At 41.6% G+C, this 8,485-nt stretch overlaps 1 long non-coding RNA gene across 1 annotated transcript in view; it reads right to left on the bottom strand.

Annotated features, from left to right (window-relative positions):
* Positions 1-423: 423 nt before the first annotated feature.
* The window catches only part of LOC137441924 (uncharacterized), a 38,415-nt gene continuing 30,353 nt past the window's right edge, over positions 424-8,485 (bottom strand). Inside the window, exons 5-7 of the long non-coding RNA XR_010987533.1 lie at positions 6,799-6,921; positions 4,674-4,860; positions 424-3,077 (exon numbers count right to left, since the gene is read on the bottom strand). This is a non-coding gene — a long non-coding RNA (uncharacterized lncRNA). The remainder of the gene's footprint in view (positions 3,078-4,673; positions 4,861-6,798; positions 6,922-8,485) is intronic.

The following is an 8,485-nucleotide window of genomic DNA, read 5'->3' as shown; positions in this document are numbered from 1 at the left end:
GGACCAGCTGTGACAGGACCTGCGGAGCAGCTGCCAGGGGCCTGTGCAGGGCAGCTTGAGCGGCCGTTGGCTGGAAACGAATTGGCAAGTTCCGCAAAACAGGTTTGGCAACACGACGATTTCCAGTGAGAGGTCCCTTTCATAAAAGGACAAACCAAACAGGAAAAAAGGAACTCCACCCATCACAAGGGCAGCCTGGGCTTTCCCCTGCGTACGTAGTGTCCTGAGGGACTGGTGACACTTGAGCAGCACAACCAAATCAAGGAAGTTACAGTCCAAGTCAAAGTTAAGTGAATCATCAGATTTAAACCCCAGAACTCATTGTTTTCATCAGGAATTCGTAAAACGTTCAGAAAAGGCATTTTCCAAGCATGGTGGAGCAGACACACCCCACCCCCCCACCTCCTCTTGTGTTGTATATAATGTAAATTTCCTTCAGCAAAATTCTACAGTAATGTAAAAGGAAGAAGCTGTTTCATGTTCACTTTTTCTAATACAAGCAGTACTAGCTAAATGCTTCAATATTTTTTTTTCCTACACACATTCTTTAAAGATGAGTGAAGTCGCTCACATGGAAGCATTTAGAGAGACAAAATAACAAAAATAAAAAGGCCTTTCTTTTGCCAAGACACTCACCAAAATAACATTGCAGACTGAATCACAGCATTATATAGTTTGGGCAGGGAATAACCTCTTTCTTGCAAACTGGGATTTTTGTGAACAGAATCTTAGAACTTCCTTTCCAACACTTGCTTCCTTCATATGTACACTTTGTTAACAGGTGATGTGATTTAGAACTAAACTGATTTTGATGAATTTGTTCATGCTTCTTAAAGCTTATGTCCTGTTCACTCACCAGCTCCTTTCAGTGCAGGAAGTGGTTTTTTCCTCCTTTCATACAGCTTCAACAAACCATTGTGGCCAACCATTGGAATATAATGACTGCGATGGAACTAAAGAAAGAAATCCCTTTTTCCCCCCTCAACAAAATGTTAAATGGCACCCCAGAGGCCAGGGCTTAACCAATGGAAAAAGGCTAAACTTAAAGTGGTCCAAAGCATGTAAATAATACGTGTATTTCATACCCATATTGTGTATGTGGTTTAGCATAAATTGCAAGTTTATTCCCAGCTGATCTTAAGCCTCACCAATAAAGGAACTTCTGATTGATTAATATGCAAACCTAAATATCAGCAAAGGTTTTGATGCAGAGTTCAGTCTGATGTTCACTATGCAGATGAAAAAAGTGCCTACAGAGTCACTCATACGCAAAGAAGGGCAGGGATCATTGTGCTTTCTGTGCTGGTAGAGCACTTCTTGGGACTTAATTTGTCTGACTTGTGCCAGCTAAAAGGGGCAAAGTTAACTTTAAGAGGACAGTTTTGTAAATCAGAGTAATTTTGACTGAAACATGTTAGGGGCCATTCAGAGGAGCTGCCAATCTCATCTAATAAAGGCACAGTAGCCTCTACAAAGGGTTACTTCTTCCAGCAGGATTGGAAAATAACACATCTCTGCAACTTAAGTACTGCTGTTTTCTCATGTAGAAACCCCCTTTGAGTATCATGTTTAGGCTGGAAGGAATCTATGAGGAAGTTTGTATTCCTGCAACCAGCCCAGTATTTACTCTAGGCCTGGTTGTGCTGACTTTGAAGTCAATTGCAATGTTCTGTGGATTTACTGAAGTCCAGGTTGGCTCACTTCTAGCTTCTTTGGTAACACAGCCACTGACACTGGAGAAACAGAGGAATTCGTAGAAGTCCCACACATTTGACACTGCAAACCCAGAAACTGGGCTAGCTATGGCAGCATATGGAATATTTTTCTGACAAGGAAATCATTGTATGGAAACCTCACTAGCTGCCATTTGCAGACAGGCAGGGAGTGAGGCATTTGCATAACTTAGTCAATTTCTGGAAATTTTTCCACTGGAATGCTAACCTCCAAGTCCTCACATTTTGGGAACTTTAGCTGAAGCAAATCTAGCAGAGCTAGATTCAGCCAGGCCTATTTGTCTCTGATGCCTGAACCAAAGTACTGTTAACTCAGAGTGGGTGTACCCATCACACTCCACCCCATGACTATAGTCAATTCACTTAACTTCAGAGTGGTGGTACAATCACCTCTTGCCTCTGTGCTACAGACACAAGACAATAATAGCCATCATGTTATCAACTGAAGGCTTAAGTGATAAATACAAAATGTAAAAGGGTTAAAATAGCTTCATATAATCAGCAGCAAGTTATTCTGTACATTTCACAATGAGATATACCAATTGGGCCAAAACCCAAACTCAAATATATGAAAAGACAGTAAGAACAATACCAATCACCCAAAGCAGATGTTATAACCATAGGATGTAATGTGCCATTCAATACACCTGTTGCTGTTGGAGACCATTCTAATAGCTTTTTTCCACCAGTGGTGTTCCCCATCCTTCTTCACTCTTTCTATCATATGATGTATTTATTGCCTATAGTGTTGCACAGTTGTTAATGTGGTTTTGCTTTGCTGTTGTGTCTTTTGTTACAAGGCTTATGTCTTCATGTTGCAGGAGCTTGTAAAGCGGCATCAAGTGACCTGAGCTAGATTGTATGGTCCTGCTCTTGCGGGGGGGTGGACTTGATGATCTCTTTGGGTCCCTTCCAACCTCTGACATCCTGTGATCCTGAGTTCATTCCAATGGAGGAGGTTAGTGCAGTAATAGTCGGGACTGCGGCAGCAAGAAAGGCGTTTGACTTTTTCTGTAGTCTATGGCTAGGCGCCATCTCCTGTCTGTTTTTTTAACTGACCACACAGGGAATCCTACGGAGAGTGCATTTAGGAAGCAATGTGTCTTTTTACTAAGTTGTCGATGACCCCTGCAATAGCCATCTGGGTCAGAGGTGGGATGCTGAGGTGGGTCGCTGAGGTGGGTCCCAGGCAGCGTGGGTGCAGCTCACAAGCAAACTACACCAGTTCATGGTCACCCTTCTGCACAAGTTCTTCTGATTATTCCTGCTCACCTCTGGCTATTTATCATGGTGTCTCCAGCCTCCTGGAAGCTGTTCTTCAACCTTCAGCCTTAGAAAGTCCAACTGTCAAAGTCACAGAGGAGCATGGTCATCTTAGTTGTTTTATACTTGGGACCTGGGTTGGGAGGTGCAAGGCTAAGTAAGACCATTCAGTTACCATGATGGACAGCTTACAATCATAGACTACGCTGAGTTGTAAGGGACCCTCAAAGGTTATTTTGTCCAACTTCCCTGCAGGGAGCAGGGACACCTCCCTGCAATGGGCACTTGCAGCCCAGAAGGCCAATGGCAGTCTGGGCTGCATCCAAAGCAGTGTATCCAGAAAGGAGATCCTGCTCTCTGCTCTCCTCTGGGGAGACCTCGCCTGCAGTGCTGTGTCCAGCTATGGGGCCTCCAACACAAGAGGGACATGGACTTGATGGAGAGGGTTCAGAGGAGGCTACAAAGGTATCAGAGGGCTAGAGAACCTGTGCTATGGGGACAAGCTGATCATCTGATCCAGGCTTTTGAAAAACAAAGGATAAGTATAATCCCAGTAGATTGGTGAGGTATAGATTCTCAAGGTATGCCTCGTGCCAAGGCTTTTGTCCACAGTTCATTGTGACAGTTTTAGGGGTCCACTACCTCACTACCTCACTTTGTGAGACTGTGAGGGTGTTGGGAGTTCTGGGGAATCTGTTTTACTTGACAGGTTTGTCTGCTGTGATACTGTGATCAGTCACTGAACCCACCATTCTGCTGCCTACACCGATTTTTCTTGTAGATTAATTATTAGAAGTATTATTGTGGGGTTAACCAAGTTATTTTATTAAACAACGATTAAATGATGATTTAATGGTGATTAAATTATAATTATTAAACCATAATTAAACAGTAATCAAACTAAATGGTGGTCAAACAATCTACTGTCACAGGGGAGATTTAGACTGCTTAACCACTGCCAAAGCTAGCAGCAAAATTGGTTTTATTGAAGTAAGATGTTGCAAGATTGAAGCTTAACAAAGTCTGATGGCAAGGTTCAATCTATTACTTACTACACAGAGGACATAATAATGATTCAAAGTTACCAGTACAAGATCTTAATGCCCTTAACTTAGGTTAAATATCAGTCACTTATCAAAGAGCTGCAGGTGGTAAGGGCTCTCTCAACCTTGAGAAATAACCTTGAGAGGTGTGTGTCCCAGTTCAGGGGTAGATCACCACCATGCAGCCAGCTGCTGAGCAAGAAAAGCTCAAAAAATGCTCACTCAGGCTATCATAATTATGGAATAAAGTGGTTGGCTCATAGTCAAATTACATGTGATGGAAAAGGTATGCATGAGACTCCTTGTACCCACAACTTGCTTTTTCCTTTGGAAGAACCAGCTGCTATTCATGTGTTAATCACATATTTGGTCTTTCAGTTTCCAAGCTCCTATACATCAAGGCTCACCATGTCACCCTGTTTCTGGGTGGGTTTTCAAAGTACAGGTTAGAACTAGAGAAGGTCCTGGCCTGCTCACAACCTAAAGGTTTATGTCTTCTGGGGCTTGATCCAAGCTGCTACTAGTTTCATCAGGGAGTCAGATGCATTCACCACATCTACTATTTACTAAACTTCTAATAATTAATCTAGCTTGTATACACTATGCTTTATAGCTAATAAAAAATGTCACTTACCATGAGAGACATTGCTGTTCAAGAACAGATCACCATCATGCAGCCCACAGCCATGCAGGAGAGCTCAACAGGCTGTGGGAGCTACCAATGTTTGTAGTGTAAAGTGCTTGACTTGTAATCAAACTCCCCTGTAGCATACGTGTGGGTAGTTTCATCTGATGGCAGCTCAGGCTGGTACTGTTAACACCTGGTAAGATATGATGTAAATTCCTTAGGTTCCTGAGAAGATACATCTTGGCACAATTTCAAGGCTTCCACTGCAGGCCTAGATTCAGCTTGGCCTATTTGTGATTCCTGAACCAAAATCCTGTTAACTGAGAGTGGGTGCACCCATCACACCACACACTTTGGGAAACAATTTTAGAAAAGAAATATCTCAATTTTTATATCCTCTTGCCTCCTGTGGTATTATTTCTTACTATTGTCTTAAAGCAATGTTTCTATGATTACCTCCTCTTTAGTTTCTCATCACTTTCCATTTCTAATGGAAAAAGAAGAGAGGATTTGGAGTCACTATTAAAGCTCTGTTTAGCCTTGATTCTGGCCTTGACACCTGAAAGCTCCTTCTATCAGGCCATGCATCCACAGCTTTTCACCTTTACTGTACTATTGACTAGATCTGAACCTCTAGACCACTAGACTTCCCCTATCTTCTGCTTTTCTCACCTTTAAATCTTATGTTAGGATACACCATAGTTAACTATCCTTCTATTCCTTCATCTACTGTTTGTCCCACTTTCTTATGACTACTTAGCGAACATCAGGGTCTGGGTAAAAATTGTCTTGCTGTTGGCCTAATATGTGACTTCAGCCTGTCCATGCTTCAGATTTCCCTCCCTAAAACTGGAGATAAATAGAATTTCTCTATTGTCAGTGTGAGGATGAAAAGCAAGAGGACTATATATTCAATTATTCTTTGTAATTACTAGTCAAAATTGAAAGTCTTCATTAAAAAAAACATTCCAAAGACTACTAAAACACAGTTCAAACTGTAGGTGAAAGTGTAACTTGTCAGACTTTCTGTCCATTGAATCTAATGCCTGAAAAGGTCATCTGTGCACAGTAAGCTCTGAGGGGCTGCTTCACCTCAGTAGTGATATGGGTCAGCACCACCTCAAACCATGCCTCCAGCTGCAGCAACATACTGCTGTGGCAAAATATTTCTGTGGGGCACAACTCTTGGGACATAATAAACTAGGCCTTATACATAGAAGCAGCATAATCTTCCCATGACTCAGCTCTGACTCACTCAGGAGACTTTTCCACATTCACAAAAAAAACATGTCATTCATGCCATCTTCAACACAGATGAAATTTTACCCAAGATTACTCAAAATATTCTCCAGCCATTAAGAAATGCAAGCATTGAAAGATTGCCTTTCATAGATGTCCCAGCCTCCCAGGTAAGCACCCTAACCACAGACTAAGGATGAGACCCTGAGAGAGCTGGATGACACAATTTTTAACTGAAACTGAATAAAATCAGTGTTATATTCTCTGTATTGACAACAACGAGGCAGTGTTTGTAAAAAGGGAAGAAGGCAAATTCAGAGTTTTGTCCAACAAACATTGCCTGCTTAGCTGATACTTTGCATCAGTACATTCCTTGCCTTTCAGTTGCAGGGAGTGAGAGTTTCCCTGTGGCAACAAGCAGCACAGCCACAGAACATTGGATGGCAGTGCCATATCACCCAGGTCCATTCTACAGCTTCCCCCAGGGTCCCAATAGTGGCCTTTCACTGCAGCTCTGTGCATAGAGCCAGGGGAATATGTGCAAACCACAGGCTCAGGTGTGATGGTAATTCACCCTGGCCAAGGAATTCTCTCGTTCCTTCTTTCTCCAACTCAGCTAGTCCTAGATGGTTACAACTGACATCAGGCACATTTTTGTTTATTTAGTTGTTTGGGGGGTGGGTTGCTGACTGGTTGGTTTGTGGTTTTGCTTTTTGTTGTTGTTGTGGTTTGGGGTTTTGTTGGGGGTTTTTGTTTGTTTATGTTTTTGGTTGGTTGGTTTGGTTTTTTCTTTTGCACCCCTCACCCTTACTTTAAGCCCTGCAAAACTCCTTTGATTGAAGCTGTAAGAGTTGAATTTTCATGCTTACAAGTAACATAAAAAACCACCCACCTGATTTACAAAGCAACAGCCATCAGCAAAAGCTGTTATGTGAGTTGGCAATGACGTGCTGACATGTAAGATTCAGACCTTCAGCCAGCCAAAATACTTTTCATGGTGGATCAGAAACCTCTCCTGGAAACAGGAAAGACATTTTGTCTTTTCAAGTAGCTGTGCTATTTCACCTCCCCACATAATTAACAGCCACAAATATAAGCCACAATTCCTACTTTCTTCAATTTTAATGTAATCCTAAAGCAGTAAATGAAAAATGTGTAAAGTGAAAAAATTATGTGTGACGATCAGATGTAAACAGACCAGAATGATGGAGGTGTCAAAGTTTACAACTCAGTTACAGATTGTGGCTAGTTGGCATTGTTTGTTAAATCTCAACGGTGTTGATCAGTTTCTGAGGAAGGCTTAAAATAAAAATCAGGTATCTCAGGAAGGTATATACAACATAATTACCTTATAGTTACACATAGATTTACCAACAGAGGGAGTCCTTTTACTGCCTATCAAAACTATTGCAGCAAATATTCAGAGAGGTTTCAAATGATGAACTGTGTCCCTGCTGTGCGACTATCATTGCATTAATAGCAAGAATGAAAAAGGTTTGCAAAATAAAGTCACCTCAGGGTATTTAGCAGATCAAAACATGGGGTAATACCGGCCATCCAATCACTAAAAGTGCACTGGAGAATTCAAGTGGCCGTTTGTGTCATTGCAGCAATTGTATCCGTGGACACAGCTATGAAACCCCTATGAGGATAATTACCTTTAAATACATTGAGAATAATTAACACCAGATAACTATATAGTTCCCCTCTGTTAGCAAACCAATGCTTAACTGTTAAACTCGTTTGAGTTCTTTCCTGATGTTGTGGTTAGAGCTTGTTGAACAGCAGCTATTCAGTTAACCCCTGCTGCAGTTTGAAAAAACACAACCCCAAATCTAGTAAGTTTCTTCTACACTGTAATTTCATTAAATATTGTGCAATTTTAATCACAGCAGAACTAAATTGTATCCAGTAAGACCCTTCACAACTTCATTTACTCTTTCATCACAATACTAACCAAACTTTCTTTTGAATTATGAAAATTTAATTTAGTATTTTGGAACCATTGTTCAGATCACTATTTTCTCTGCTGATATGTTAAGTGGCCAGTTCCCCTCTAATTGGTGGGAAGATTTCAATAGCTGATCCAGTGATTATATGAATTATGTTCTGGATCAGCTTGCACTCAGCGTCTCAGTGCATTGAAGGAAGACAAAATTAAGCAGAAATAACTTTTATACTTACTACATCAGAGCAAACTCTTTACAAATACAATATATTCCTAGGGCTAGCAGAGGTCTGTGGAACTATTAAGTAAGCAAACCAAGAACTAAGGAGCAATCATGTTTACTTGCCTATGGTGACTTAGTACTCTAAGTACAAAGGAGGCTCAGAGGAGACCTTATTGCAGTCTACAACTACCTGAAGGGAGGCTGTAGTCAGGTGGGGGTTGGTCTCTTCTCCCAGGCATCCAGCACCAGAACAAGAGGACACAGTCTCAAGCTGCACCAGGGGAGGTTTAGGCTGGATGTTAGGAAGAAGTTCTTCATAGAAAGAGTGATTTGCCATTGGAATGGGCTGCCCAGGAAGGTGGTGGAGTCACCATCACTGGAGGCATTTAGGAAGAGACTGGATGGGGT

Source organism: Melanerpes formicivorus, unplaced genomic scaffold (genome assembly GCF_026170545.1).
Source record: "Melanerpes formicivorus ecotype bairdi unplaced genomic scaffold, bMelFor1.0.p_v2 SCAF_6, whole genome shotgun sequence".
NCBI classification, from domain to species: Eukaryota; Metazoa; Chordata; class Aves; order Piciformes; family Picidae; genus Melanerpes; species Melanerpes formicivorus.
This window is presented reverse-complemented; position numbering and strand designations above follow the sequence as displayed.